This window comes from Balaenoptera physalus, assembly GCF_965194825.1.
Source record: "Balaenoptera physalus genome assembly, chromosome: 7".
Taxonomy (NCBI): Eukaryota; Metazoa; Chordata; class Mammalia; order Artiodactyla; family Balaenopteridae; genus Balaenoptera; species Balaenoptera physalus.
Window position 1 is genome coordinate 124115162 of NC_138886.1, and position 15897 is coordinate 124131058.

The following is a 15897-nucleotide window of genomic DNA, read 5'->3' on the forward strand; positions in this document are numbered from 1 at the left end:
CACGGTGTACCACCTTCTGGGTTTCTCATGCAAGTTTTCGATGTAGGAAGATGCCCTTGAACCTGGAGATTTGGGACCCATGGGATGGGTAACAGGCAGTATTACTTTAAAGGCTCTGCGTTAGCTCCCCCAACCTCACCAAACCTCTCAGCCCCGAGAGTGTCCACCCTTCTGTCTCATCCAGCTGTGTGTCTAGATATGGTCAATCCAGGTTGCATCACAGCCCCTGATCGAATTTTGTAAGAATTTCTCTGTCTTTCACTGTCTTTGTTTCACGGGTTTTTAAAAGTAATTTATTTTTTAATGGGGTTTAGCTGCTTTTCACGGCTGTGTTTATGCCGCTTTACACCCACTTGACTCACTTCCAGAGAGATATCAATACATAGGTTTTAAGATTCTTACTAGTCAGATATATTCTTGTGCGGTGAATAGGGGGTGTTGAGTCCAGTTCACTGAGCAAGGAGCAGGTCTTTCTATTACATATTGGGTTTATGGAACGGTATCTGAGCTAATTTGAAACCCTTGTTGTATGCATCACCCCACCTCACCTTTCCCGTTAAGCAGCCATAGTGTGTTTTCTAAACGTGTGACTCTGTTCTGTTTTGTAATTCAGTTCAAGTGTAGCGGGTTTTACATTCCCTCTATGAGTGATAGCTTATGATAAGTGTCTTTTTCTGTGTGACTTATTTCACTTAGAATCGTCGTACCTAAATCCGCTCATCATGCTGCTACTAGCCTTATGACATTGATTTCATGGCTGAGTGATATTCCATTGTACATAAGGACCACCACTTCTTTATCCATTTTTCTCTTGCCTGGGATATTTAAGGTGTCATGAAGTGGAGGTTCTTGTCAACAGAGCAGCCCTAAACTTTGGGGTGCCTGTGTCTTGCTGATTTTTAGTTTTCCCAATTTATACGCCCATGAGTGGAAGTGCCCTATGCGCTCTAAGCTGTGTTTTTTCGATGTTTCAGGACACACCGTACACTTCTCCAGAGTGGCTGTTGGCAATTGACATCCCGCCCATCAGCGTAGCAAGGCTCCCATTTCTCCATGGCCTGTCCTGCATTTCTGGTTTTGACACTTTTTTCAGCATGGCCCCTTTGACCGATGGGAAGCGAGACTTCTTTGTAGCGCTGAGTTGCCTTTCCAGGTTGCTTGGTTGGCCAAAAAGGGCGTATGCGTTTTTTCCTGAATATATTCAGGAAAAAACGCATACGCCCTTTTTGGCCAAGGGCATCATTGTCGACGTTTTGCCGCTTTTCATGTGCTTTAAAGGCGATTCGAATCTACCTCCTGAAATCTGTTTCCTGCAATTCTGCCTTGCTTTCAAATCCTCTTCGTTGCCTTCCCTCAATATATTTGTGGACGAGAGTTATCATTTATAACTCTGCAGGTTTGTGAATTGCAGTGCCCCTGAGCTCCAGTTTTCAACTCGCTTTTTTGGGAGCTGGCCGCAAAAGCGCAGGATTGCCTCAGGCCCTATTCTGGTTCCGGGCGGCAGGCTGAGCCTGTGGTTAATTCTTCTTCCTGATGGGAAAATAGAGTGACCTGTGCCTGTCCCAACACCTAGAGCTAGTCTCTCATTGGCTCCCCCTCTTCCCGTTCATCCTCAGGACAAATTGCAAGCTGTAGGGAACAGGAGGTTAAAGGTGCTGATTCTCCAAGGAGGGAGATTGCTAGTAAAGCGGCTGGAATGGCGAACCCGAGCACAAGGAGATGAGAAATGAGGTGCGTTTTAGAAACCTTTCCCGATCACACGGTGTACCACCTTCTGGGTTTCTCATGCAAGTTTTCGATGTAGGAAGATGCCCTTGAACCTGGAGATTTGGGACCCATGGGATGGGTAACAGGCAGTATTACTTTAAAGGCTCTGCGTTTGCTCCCCCAACCTCACCAAACCTCTCAGCCCCGAGAGTGTCCACCTTTCTGTCTCATCCAGCTGTGGGTCTAGATATGGTCAATCCAGGTTGCATCACAGCCCCTGAACGAATTTTGTAAGAATTTCTCTCTCTTTCACTGTCTTTGTTTCACGGGTTTTTAAAAGTAATTTATTTTTATAATGGGGTTTAGGTGCTTTTCACGGCTGTGTTTATGCCGCTTTACACCCACTTGACTCACTTCCAGAGAGATATCAATACATAGGTTTCAAGATTCTTACTAGTCAGATACATTCTTGTGCGGTGAATAGGGTGTGTTGAGTCCAGTTCACTGAGCAAGGAGTAGGTCTTTCTATTACATATTGGGTTTATGGAACGGTATCTGAGCTAATTTGAAACCCTTGTTGTATGCATCACCCCACCTCACCTTTCCCGTTAAGCAGCCATAGTGTGTTTTCTAAACATGTGTCTCTGTTCTGTTTTGTAATTCAGTTCAAGGGTAGCGGCTTTTACATTCCCTCTATGAGTGATAGCTTATGATAAGTGTCTTTTTCTGTGTGACTTATTTCACTTAGAATCGTCGTACCTAAATCCGCTCATCATGCTGCTACTAGCCTTATGACATTGATTTCATGGCTGAGTGATATTCCATTGTACATAAGGACCACCACTTCTTTATCCATTTTTCTCTTTCCTGGGATATTTAAGTGTCATGAAGTGGAGGTTCTTGTCAACAGAGCAGCCCTAAACTTTGGGGTGCCTGTGTCTTGCTGATTTTTAGTTTTCCCAATTTATACGCCCATGAGTGGAAGTGCCCTATGCGCTCTAAGCTGTGTTTTTTCGATGTTTCAGGACACACCGTACACTTCTCCAGAGTGGCTGTTGGCAATTGACATCCCGCCCATCAGCGTAGCAAGGCTCCCATTTCTCCATGGCCTGTCCTGCTTTTCTGGTTTTGACACTTTTTTCAGCATGGCCCCTTTGACCGATGGGAAGCGAGACTTCTTTGTAGCGCTGAGTTGCCTTTCCAGGTTGCTTGGTTGGCCAAAAAGGGCGTATGCGTTTTTTCCTGAATATATTCAGGAAAAAACGCATACGCCCTTTTTGGCCAAGGGCATCATTGTCGACGTTTTGCCGCTTTTCATGTGCTTTAAAGGCGATTCGAATCTACCTCCTGAAATCTGTTTCCTGCAATTCTGCCTTGCTTTCAAATCCTCTTCGTTGCCTTCCCTCAATATATTTGTGGACGAGAGTTATCATTTATAACTCTGCAGGTTTGTGAATTGCAGTGCCCCTGAGCTCCAGTTTTCAACTCGCTTTTTTGGGAGCTGGCCGCAAAAGCGCAGGATTGCCTCAGGCCCTATTCTGGTTCCGGGCGGCAGGCTGAGCCTGTGGTTAATTCTTCTTCCTGATGGGAAAATAGAGTGACCTGTGCCTGTCCCAACACCTAGAGCTAGTCTCTCATTGGCTCCCCCTCTTCCCGTTCATCCTCAGGACAAATTGCAAGCTGTAGGGAACAGGAGGTTAAAGGTGCTGATTCTCGAAGGAGGGAGATTGCTAGTAAAGCGGCTGGAATGGCGAACCCGAGCACAAGGAGATGAGAAATGAGGTGCGTTTTAGAAACCTTTCCCGATCACACGGTGTACCACCTTCTGGGTTTCTCATGCAAGTTTTCGATGTAGGAAGATGCCCTTGAACCTGGAGATTTGGGACCCATGGGATGGGTAACAGGCAGTATTACTTTAAAGGCTCTGCGTTAGCTCCCCCAACCTCACCAAACCTCTCAGCCCCGAGAGTGTCCACCCTTCTGTCTCATCCAGCTGTGGGTCTAGATATGGTCAATCCAGGTTGCATCACAGCCCCTGATCGAATTTTGTAAGAATTTCTCTGTCTTTCACTGTCTTTGTTTCACGGGTTTTTAAAAGTAATTTATTTTTATAATGGGGTTTAGCTGCTTTTCACGGCTGTGTTTATGCCGCTTTACACCCACTTGACTCACTTCCAGAGAGATATCAATACATAGGTTTTAAGATTCTTACTAGTCAGATATATTCTTGTGCGGTGAATAGGGGGTGTTGAGTCCAGTTCACTGAGCAAGGAGCAGGTCTTTCTATTACATATTGGGTTTATGGAACGGTATCTGAGCTAATTTGAAACCCTTGTTGTATGCATCACCCCACCTCACCTTTCCCGTTAAGCAGCCATAGTGTGTTTTCTAAACGTGTGACTCTGTTCTGTTTTGTAATTCAGTTCAAGTGTAGCGGGTTTTACATTCCCTCTATGAGTGATAGCTTATGATAAGTGTCTTTTTCTGTGTGACTTATTTCACTTAGAATCGTCGTACCTAAATCCGCTCATCATGCTGCTACTAGCCTTATGACATTGATTTCATGGCTGAGTGATATTCCATTGTACATAAGGACCACCACTTCTTTATCCATTTTTCTCTTGCCTGGGATATTTAAGGTGTCATGAAGTGGAGGTTCTTGTCAACAGAGCAGCCCTAAACTTTGGGGTGCCTGTGTCTTGCTGATTTTTAGTTTTCCCAATTTATACGCCCATGAGTGGAAGTGCCCTATGCGCTCTAAGCTGTGTTTTTTCGATGTTTCAGGACACACCGTACACTTCTCCAGAGTGGCTGTTGGCAATTGACATCCCGCCCATCAGCGTAGCAAGGCTCCCATTTCTCCATGGCCTGTCCTGCATTTCTGGTTTTGACACTTTTTTCAGCATGGCCCCTTTGACCGATGGGAAGCGAGACTTCTTTGTAGCGCTGAGTTGCCTTTCCAGGTTGCTTGGTTGGCCAAAAAGGGCGTAAGCGTTTTTTCCTGAATATATTCAGGAAAAAACGCTTACGCCCTTTTTGGCCAAGGGCATCATTGTCGACGTTTTGCCGCTTTTCATGTGCTTTAAAGGCGATTCGAATCTACCTCCTGAAATCTGTTTCCTGCAATTCTGCCTTGCTTTCAAATCCTCTTCGTTGCCTTCCCTCAATATATTTGTGGACGAGAGTTATCATTTATAACTCTGCAGGTTTGTGAATTGCAGTGCCCCTGAGCTCCAGTTTTCAACTCGCTTTTTTGGGAGCTGGCCGCAAAAGCGCAGGATTGCCTCAGGCCCTATTCTGGTTCCGGGCGGCAGGCTGAGCCTGTGGTTAATTCTTCTTCCTGATGGGAAAATAGAGTGACCTGTGCCTGTCCCAACACCTAGAGCTAGTCTCTCATTGGCTCCCCCTCTTCCCGTTCATCCTCAGGACAAATTGCAAGCTGTACGGAACTGGAGGTTAAAGGTGCTGATTCTCCAAGGAGGGAGATTGCTAGTAAAGCGGCTGGAATGGCGAACCCGAGCACAAGGAGATGAGAAATGAGGTGCGTTTTAGAAACCTTTCCCGATCACACGGTGTACCACCTTCTGGGTTTCTCATGCAAGTTTTCGATGTAGGAAGATGCCCTTGAACCTGGAGATTTGGGACCCATGGGATGGGTAACAGGCAGTATTACTTTAAAGGCTCTGCGTTTGCTCCCCCAACCTCACCAAACCTCTCAGCCCCGAGAGTGTCCACCCTTCTGTCTCATCCAGCTGTGGGTCTAGATATGGTCAATCCAGGTTGCATCACAGCCCCTGAACGAATTTTGTAAGAATTTCTCTCTCTTTCACTGTCTTTGTTTCACGGGTTTTTAAAAGTAATTTATTTTTATAATGGGGTTTAGGTGCTTTTCACGGCTGTGTTTATGCCGCTTTACACCCACTTGACTCACTTCCAGAGAGATATCAATACATAGGTTTCAAGATTCTTACTAGTCAGATACATTCTTGTGCGGTGAATAGGGTGTGTTGAGTCCAGTTCACTGAGCAAGGAGTAGGTCTTTCTATTACATATTGGGTTTATGGAACGGTATCTGAGCTAATTTGAAACCCTTGTTGTATGCATCACCCCACCTCACCTTTCCCGTTAAGCAGCCATAGTGTGTTTTCTAAACATGTGTCTCTGTTCTGTTTTGTAATTCAGTTCAAGGGTAGCGGCTTTTACATTCCCTCTATGAGTGATAGCTTATGATAAGTGTCTTTTTCTGTGTGACTTATTTCACTTAGAATCGTCGTACCTAAATCCGCTCATCATGCTGCTACTAGCCTTATGACATTGATTTCATGGCTGAGTGATATTCCATTGTACATAAGGACCACCACTTCTTTATCCATTTTTCTCTTTCCTGGGATATTTAAGTGTCATGAAGTGGAGGTTCTTGTCAACAGAGCAGCCCTAAACTTTGGGGTGCCTGTGTCTTGCTGATTTTTAGTTTTCCCAATTTATACGCCCATGAGTGGAAGTGCCCTATGCGCTCTAAGCTGTGTTTTTTCGATGTTTCAGGACACACCGTACACTTCTCCAGAGTGGCTGTTGGCAATTGACATCCCGCCCATCAGCGTAGCAAGGCTCCCATTTCTCCATCGCCTGTCCTGCTTTTCTGGTTTTGACACTTTTTTCAGCATGGCCCCTTTGACCGATGGGAAGCGAGACTTCTTTGTAGCGCTGAGTTGCCTTTCCAGGTTGCTTGGTTGGCCAAAAAGGGCGTATGCGTTTTTTCCTGAATATATTCAGGAAAAAACGCATACGCCCTTTTTGGCCAAGGGCATCATTGTCGACGTTTTGCCGCTTTTCATGTGCTTTAAAGGCGATTCGAATCTACCTCCTGAAATCTGTTTCCTGCAATTCTGCCTTGCTTTCAAATCCTCTTCGTTGCCTTCCCTCAATATATTTGTGGACGAGAGTTATCATTTATAACTCTGCAGGTTTGTGAATTGCAGTGCCCCTGAGCTCCAGTTTTCAACTCGCTTTTTTGGGAGCTGGCCGCAAAAGCGCAGGATTGCCTCAGGCCCTATTCTGGTTCCGGGCGGCAGGCTGAGCCTGTGGTTAATTCTTCTTCCTGATGGGAAAATAGAGTGACCTGTGCCTGTCCCAACACCTAGAGCTAGTCTCTCATTGGCTCCCCCTCTTCCCGTTCATCCTCAGGACAAATTGCAAGCTGTAGGGAACAGGAGGTTAAAGGTGCTGATTCTCGAAGGAGGGAGATTGCTAGTAAAGCGGCTGGAATGGCGAACCCGAGCACAAGGAGATGAGAAATGAGGTGCGTTTTAGAAACCTTTCCCGATCACACGGTGTACCACCTTCTGGGTTTCTCATGCAAGTTTTCGATGTAGGAAGATGCCCTTGAACCTGGAGATTTGGGACCCATGGGATGGGTAACAGGCAGTATTACTTTAAAGGCTCTGCGTTAGCTCCCCCAACCTCACCAAACCTCTCAGCCCCGAGAGTGTCCACCCTTCTGTCTCATCCAGCTGTGGGTCTAGATATGGTCAATCCAGGTTGCATCACAGCCCCTGATCGAATTTTGTAAGAATTTCTCTGTCTTTCACTGTCTTTGTTTCACGGGTTTTTAAAAGTAATTTATTTTTATAATGGGGTTTAGCTGCTTTTCACGGCTGTGTTTATGCCGCTTTACACCCACTTGACTCACTTCCAGAGAGATATCAATACATAGGTTTTAAGATTCTTACTAGTCAGATATATTCTTGTGCGGTGAATAGGGGGTGTTGAGTCCAGTTCACTGAGCAAGGAGCAGGTCTTTCTATTACATATTGGGTTTATGGAACGGTATCTGAGCTAATTTGAAACCCTTGTTGTATGCATCACCCCACCTCACCTTTCCCGTTAAGCAGCCATAGTGTGTTTTCTAAACGTGTGACTCTGTTCTGTTTTGTAATTCAGTTCAAGTGTAGCGGGTTTTACATTCCCTCTATGAGTGATAGCTTATGATAAGTGTCTTTTTCTGTGTGACTTATTTCACTTAGAATCGTCGTACCTAAATCCGCTCATCATGCTGCTACTAGCCTTATGACATTGATTTCATGGCTGAGTGATATTCCATTGTACATAAGGACCACCACTTCTTTATCCATTTTTCTCTTGCCTGGGATATTTAAGGTGTCATGAAGTGGAGGTTCTTGTCAACAGAGCAGCCCTAAACTTTGGGGTGCCTGTGTCTTGCTGATTTTTAGTTTTCCCAATTTATACGCCCATGAGTGGAAGTGCCCTATGCGCTCTAAGCTGTGTTTTTTCGATGTTTCAGGACACACCGTACACTTCTCCAGAGTGGCTGTTGGCAATTGACATCCTGCCCATCAGCGTAGCAAGGCTCCCATTTCTCCATGGCCTGTCCTGCATTTCTGGTTTTGACACTTTTTTCAGCATGGCCCCTTTGACCGATGGGAAGCGAGACTTCTTTGTAGCGCTGAGTTGCCTTTCCAGGTTGCTTGGTTGGCCAAAAAGGGCGTATGCGTTTTTTCCTGAATATATTCAGGAAAAAACGCATACGCCCTTTTTGGCCAAGGGCATCATTGTCGACGTTTTGCCGCTTTTCATGTGCTTTAAAGGCGATTCGAATCTACCTCCTGAAATCTGTTTCCTGCAATTCTGCCTTGCTTTCAAATCCTCTTCGTTGCCTTCCCTCAATATATTTGTGGACGAGAGTTATCATTTATAACTCTGCAGGTTTGTGAATTGCAGTGCCCCTGAGCTCCAGTTTTCAACTCGCTTTTTTGGGAGCTGGCCGCAAAAGCGCAGGATTGCCTCAGGCCCTATTCTGGTTCCGGGCGGCAGGCTGAGCCTGTGGTTAATTCTTCTTCCTGATGGGAAAATAGAGTGACCTGTGCCTGTCCCAACACCTAGAGCTAGTCTCTCATTGGCTCCCCCTCTTCCCGTTCATCCTCAGGACAAATTGCAAGCTGTACGGAACTGGAGGTTAAAGGTGCTGATTCTCCAAGGAGGGAGATTGCTAGTAAAGCGGCTGGAATGGCGAACCCGAGCACAAGGAGATGAGAAATGAGGTGCGTTTTAGAAACCTTTCCCGATCACACGGTGTACCAACTTCTGGGTTTCTCATGCAAGTTTTCGATGTAGGAAGATGCCCTTGAACCTGGAGATTTGGGACCCATGGGATGGGTAACAGGCAGTATTACTTTAAAGGCTCTGCGTTAGCTCCCCCAACCTCACCAAACCTCTCAGCCCCGAGAGTGTCCACCCTTCTGTCTCATCCAGCTGTGGGTCTAGATATGGTCAATCCAGGTTGCATCACAGCCCCTGATCGAATTTTGTAAGAATTTCTCTGTCTTTCACTGTCTTTGTTTCACGGGTTTTTAAAAGTAATTTATTTTTTAATGGGGTTTAGCTGCTTTTCACGGCTGTGTTTATGCCGCTTTACACCCACTTGACTCACTTCCAGAGAGATATCAATACATAGGTTTTAAGATTCTTACTAGTCAGATATATTCTTGTGCGGTGAATAGGGGGTGTTGAGTCCAGTTCACTGAGCAAGGAGCAGGTCTTTCTATTACATATTGGGTTTATGGAACGGTATCTGAGCTAATTTGAAACCCTTGTTGTATGCATCACCCCACCTCACCTTTCCCGTTAAGCAGCCATAGTGTGTTTTCTAAACGTGTGACTCTGTTCTGTTTTGTAATTCAGTTCAAGTGTAGCGGGTTTTACATTCCCTCTATGAGTGATAGCTTATGATAAGTGTCTTTTTCTGTGTGACTTATTTCACTTAGAATCGTCGTACCTAAATCCGCTCATCATGCTGCTACTAGCCTTATGACATTGATTTCATGGCTGAGTGATATTCCATTGTACATAAGGACCACCACTTCTTTATCCATTTTTCTCTTGCCTGGGATATTTAAGGTGTCATGAAGTGGAGGTTCTTGTCAACAGAGCAGCCCTAAACTTTGGGGTGCCTGTGTCTTGCTGATTTTTAGTTTTCCCAATTTATACGCCCATGAGTGGAAGTGCCCTATGCGCTCTAAGCTGTGTTTTTTCGATGTTTCAGGACACACCGTACACTTCTCCAGAGTGGCTGTTGGCAATTGACATCCCGCCCATCAGCGTAGCAAGGCTCCCATTTCTCCATGGCCTGTCCTGCATTTCTGGTTTTGACACTTTTTTCAGCATGGCCCCTTTGACCGATGGGAAGCGAGACTTCTTTGTAGCGCTGAGTTGCCTTTCCAGGTTGCTTGGTTGGCCAAAAAGGGCGTATGCGTTTTTTCCTGAATATATTCAGGAAAAAACGCATACGCCCTTTTTGGCCAAGGGCATCATTGTCGACGTTTTGCCGCTTTTCATGTGCTTTAAAGGCGATTCGAATCTACCTCCTGAAATCTGTTTCCTGCAATTCTGCCTTGCTTTCAAATCCTCTTCGTTGCCTTCCCTCAATATATTTGTGGACGAGAGTTATCATTTATAACTCTGCAGGTTTGTGAATTGCAGTGCCCCTGAGCTCCAGTTTTCAACTCGCTTTTTTGGGAGCTGGCCACAAAAGCGCAGGATTGCCTCAGGCCCTATTCTGGTTCCGGGCGGCAGGCTGAGCCTGTGGTTAATTCTTCTTCCTGATGGGAAAATAGAGTGACCTGTGCCTGTCCCAACACCTAGAGCTAGTCTCTCATTGGCTCCCCCTCTTCCCGTTCATCCTCAGGACAAATTGCAAGCTGTACGGAACTGGAGGTTAAAGGTGCTGATTCTCCAAGGAGGGAGATTGCTAGTAAAGCGGCTGGAATGGCGAACCCGAGCACAAGGAGATGAGAAATGAGGTGCGTTTTAGAAACCTTTCCCGATCACACGGTGTACCACCTTCTGGGTTTCTCATGCAAGTTTTCGATGTAGGAAGATGCCCTTGAACCTGGAGATTTGGGACCCATGGGATGGGTAACAGGCAGTATTACTTTAAAGGCTCTGCGTTTGCTCCCCCAACCTCACCAAACCTCTCAGCCCCGAGAGTGTCCACCCTTCTGTCTCATCCAGCTGTGGGTCTAGATATGGTCAATCCAGGTTGCATCACAGCCCCTGAACGAATTTTGTAAGAATTTCTCTCTCTTTCACTGTCTTTGTTTCACGGGTTTTTAAAAGTAATTTATTTTTATAATGGGGTTTAGGTGCTTTTCACGGCTGTGTTTATGCCGCTTTACACCCACTTGACTCACTTCCAGAGAGATATCAATACATAGGTTTCAAGATTCTTACTAGTCAGATACATTCTTGTGCGGTGAATAGGGTGTGTTGAGTCCAGTTCACTGAGCAAGGAGTAGGTCTTTCTATTACATATTGGGTTTATGGAACGGTATCTGAGCTAATTTGAAACCCTTGTTGTATGCATCACCCCACCTCACCTTTCCCGTTAAGCAGCCATAGTGTGTTTTCTAAACGTGTGTCTCTGTTCTGTTTTGTAATTCAGTTCAAGGGTAGCGGGTTTTACATTCCCTCTATGAGTGATAGCTTATGATAAGTGTCTTTTTCTGTGTGACTTATTTCACTTAGAATCGTCATACCTAAATCCGCTCATCATGCTGCTACTAGCCTTATGACATTGATTTCATGGCTGAGTGATATTCCATTGTACATAAGGACCACCACTTCTTTATCCATTTTTCTCTTGCCTGGGATATTTAAGGTGTCATGAAGTGGAGGTTCTTGTCAACAGAGCAGCCCTAAACTTTGGGGTGCCTGTGTCTTGCTGATTTTTAGTTTTCCCAATTTATACGCCCATGAGTGGAAGTGCCCTATGCGCTCTAAGCTGTGTTTTTTCGATGTTTCAGGACACACCGTACACTTCTCCAGAGTGGCTGTTGGCAATTGACATCCCGCCCATCAGCGTAGCAAGGCTCCCATTTCTCCATGGCCTGTCCTGCATTTCTGGTTTTGACACTTTTTTCAGCATGGCCCCTTTGACCGATGGGAAGCGAGACTTCTTTGTAGCGCTGAGTTGCCTTTCCAGGTTGCTTGGTTGGCCAAAAAGGGCGTAAGCGTTTTTTCCTGAATATATTCAGGAAAAAACGCATACGCCCTTTTTGGCCAAGGGCATCATTGTCGACGTTTTGCCGCTTTTCATGTGCTTTAAAGGCGATTCGAATCTACCTCCTGAAATCTGTTTCCTGCAATTCTGCCTTGCTTTCAAATCCTCTTCGTTGCCTTCCCTCAATATATTTGTGGACGAGAGTTATCATTTATAACTCTGCAGGTTTGTGAATTGCAGTGCCCCTGAGCTCCAGTTTTCAACTCGCTTTTTTGGGAGCTGGCCGCAAAAGCGCAGGATTGCCTCAGGCCCTATTCTGGTTCCGGGCGGCAGGCTGAGCCTGTGGTTAATTCTTCTTCCTGATGGGAAAATAGAGTGACCTGTGCCTGTCCCAACACCTAGAGCTAGTCTCTCATTGGCTCCCCCTCTTCCCGTTCATCCTCAGGACAAATTGCAAGCTGTACGGAACTGGAGGTTAAAGGTGCTGATTCTCCAAGGAGGGAGATTGCTAGTAAAGCGGCTGGAATGGCGAACCCGAGCACAAGGAGATGAGAAATGAGGTGCGTTTTAGAAACCTTTCCCGATCACACGGTGTACCACCTTCTGGGTTTCTCATGCAAGTTTTCGATGTAGGAAGATGCCCTTGAACCTGGAGATTTGGGACCCATGGGATGGGTAACAGGCAGTATTACTTTAAAGGCTCTGCGTTTGCTCCCCCAACCTCACCAAACCTCTCAGCCCCGAGAGTGTCCACCCTTCTGTCTCATCCAGCTGTGGGTCTAGATATGGTCAATCCAGGTTGCATCACAGCCCCTGAACGAATTTTGTAAGAATTTCTCTCTCTTTCACTGTCTTTGTTTCACGGGTTTTTAAAAGTAATTTATTTTTATAATGGGGTTTAGGTGCTTTTCACGGCTGTGTTTATGCCGCTTTACACCCACTTGACTCACTTCCAGAGAGATATCAATACATAGGTTTCAAGATTCTTACTAGTCAGATACATTCTTGTGCGGTGAATAGGGTGTGTTGAGTCCAGTTCACTGAGCAAGGAGTAGGTCTTTCTATTACATATTGGGTTTATGGAACGGTATCTGAGCTAATTTGAAACCCTTGTTGTATGCATCACCCCACCTCACCTTTCCCGTTAAGCAGCCATAGTGTGTTTTCTAAACGTGTGTCTCTGTTCTGTTTTGTAATTCAGTTCAAGGGTAGCGGGTTTTACATTCCCTCTATGAGTGATAGCTTATGATAAGTGTCTTTTTCTGTGTGACTTATTTCACTTAGAATCGTCATACCTAAATCCGCTCATCATGCTGCTACTAGCCTTATGACATTGATTTCATGGCTGAGTGATATTCCATTGTACATAAGGACCACCACTTCTTTATCCATTTTTCTCTTGCCTGGGATATTTAAGGTGTCATGAAGTGGAGGTTCTTGTCAACAGAGCAGCCCTAAACTTTGGGGTGCCTGTGTCTTGCTGATTTTTAGTTTTCCCAATTTATACGCCCATGAGTGGAAGTGCCCTATGCGCTCTAAGCTGTGTTTTTTCGATGTTTCAGGACACACCGTACACTTCTCCAGAGTGGCTGTTGGCAATTGACATCCCGCCCATCAGCGTAGCAAGGCTCCCATTTCTCCATGGCCTGTCCTGCATTTCTGGTTTTGACACTTTTTTCAGCATGGCCCCTTTGACCGATGGGAAGCGAGACTTCTTTGTAGCGCTGAGTTGCCTTTCCAGGTTGCTTGGTTGGCCAAAAAGGGCGTATGCGTTTTTTCCTGAATATATTCAGGAAAAAACGCATACGCCCTTTTTGGCCAAGGGCATCATTGTCGACGTTTTGCCGCTTTTCATGTGCTTTAAAGGCGATTCGAATCTACCTCCTGAAATCTGTTTCCTGCAATTCTGCCTTGCTTTCAAATCCTCTTCGTTGCCTTCCCTCAATATATTTGTGGACGAGAGTTATCATTTATAACTCTGCAGGTTTGTGAATTGCAGTGCCCCTGAGCTCCAGTTTTCAACTCGCTTTTTTGGGAGCTGGCCACAAAAGCGCAGGATTGCCTCAGGCCCTATTCTGGTTCCGGGCGGCAGGCTGAGCCTGTGGTTAATTCTTCTTCCTGATGGGAAAATAGAGTGACCTGTGCCTGTCCCAACACCTAGAGCTAGTCTCTCATTGGCTCCCCCTCTTCCCGTTCATCCTCAGGACAAATTGCAAGCTGTAGGGAACAGGAGGTTAAAGGTGCTGATTCTCGAAGGAGGGAGATTGCTAGTAAAGCGGCTGGAATGGCGAACCCGAGCACAAGGAGATGAGAAATGAGGTGCGTTTTAGAAACCTTTCCCGATCACACGGTGTACCACCTTCTGGGTTTCTCATGCAAGTTTTCGATGTAGGAAGATTCCCTTGAACCTGGAGATTTGGGACCCATGGGATGGGTAACAGGCAGTATTACTTTAAAGGCTCTGCGTTAGCTCCCCCAACCTCACCAAACCTCTCAGCCCCGAGAGTGTCCACCCTTCTGTCTCATCCAGCTGTGGGTCTAGATATGGTCAATCCAGGTTGCATCACAGCCCCTGATCGAATTTTGTAAGAATTTCTCTGTCTTTCACTGTCTTTGTTTCACGGGTTTTTAAAAGTAATTTATTTTTATAATGGGGTTTAGCTGCTTTTCACGGCTGTGTTTATGCCGCTTTACACCCACTTGACTCACTTCCAGAGAGATATCAATACATAGGTTTTAAGATTCTTACTAGTCAGATATATTCTTGTGCGGTGAATAGGGGGTGTTGAGTCCAGTTCACTGAGCAAGGAGCAGGTCTTTCTATTACATATTGGGTTTATGGAACGGTATCTGAGCTAATTTGAAACCCTTGTTGTATGCATCACCCCACCTCACCTTTCCCGTTAAGCAGCCATAGTGTGTTTTCTAAACGTGTGACTCTGTTCTGTTTTGTAATTCAGTTCAAGTGTAGCGGGTTTTACATTCCCTCTATGAGTGATAGCTTATGATAAGTGTCTTTTTCTGTGTGACTTATTTCACTTAGAATCGTCGTACCTAAATCCGCTCATCATGCTGCTACTAGCCTTATGACATTTATTTCATGGCTGAGTGATATTCCATTGTACATAAGGACCACCACTTCTTTATCCATTTTTCTCTTGCCTGGGATATTTAAGGTGTCATGAAGTGGAGGTTCTTGTCAACAGAGCAGCCCTAAACTTTGGGGTGCCTGTGTCTTGCTGATTTTTAGTTTTCCCAATTTATACGCCCATGAGTGGAAGTGCCCTATGCGCTCTAAGCTGTGTTTTTTCGATGTTTCAGGACACACCGTACACTTCTCCAGAGTGGCTGCTGGCAATTGACATCCTGCCCATCAGCGTAGCAAGGCTCCCATTTCTCCATGGCCTGTCCTGCATTTCTGGTTTTGACACTTTTTTCAGCATGGCCCCTTTGACCGATGGGAAGCGAGACTTCTTTGTAGCGCTGAGTTGCCTTTCCAGGTTGCTTGGTTGGCCAAAAAGGGCGTAAGCGTTTTTTCCTGAATATATTCAGGAAAAAACGCATACGCCCTTTTTGGCCAAGGGCATCATTGTCGACGTTTTGCCGCTTTTCATGTGCTTTAAAGGCGATTCGAATCTACCTCCTGAAATCTGTTTCCTGCAATTCTGCCTTGCTTTCCAATCCTCTTCGTTGCCTTCCCTCAATATATTTGTGGACGAGAGTTATCATTTATAACTCTGCAGGTTTGTGAATTGCAGTGCCCCTGAGCTCCAGTTTTCAACTCGCTTTTTTGGGAGCTGGCCGCAAAAGCGCAGGATTGCCTCAGGCCCTATTCTGGTTCCGGGCGGCAGGCTGAGCCTGTGGTTAATTCTTCTTCCTGATGGGAAAATAGAGTGACCTGTGCCTGTCCCAACACCTAGAGCTAGTCTCTCATTGGCTCCCCCTCTTCCCGTTCATCCTCAGGACAAATTGCAAGCTGTACGGAACTGGAGGTTAAAGGTGCTGATTCTCCAAGGAGGGAGATTGCTAGTAAAGCGGCTGGAATGGCGAACCCGAGCACAAGGAGATGAGAAATGAGGTGCGTTTTAGAAACCTTTCCCGATCACACGGTGTACCACCTTCTGGGTTTCTCATGCAAGTTTTCGATGTAGGAAGATGCCCTTGAACCTGGAGAT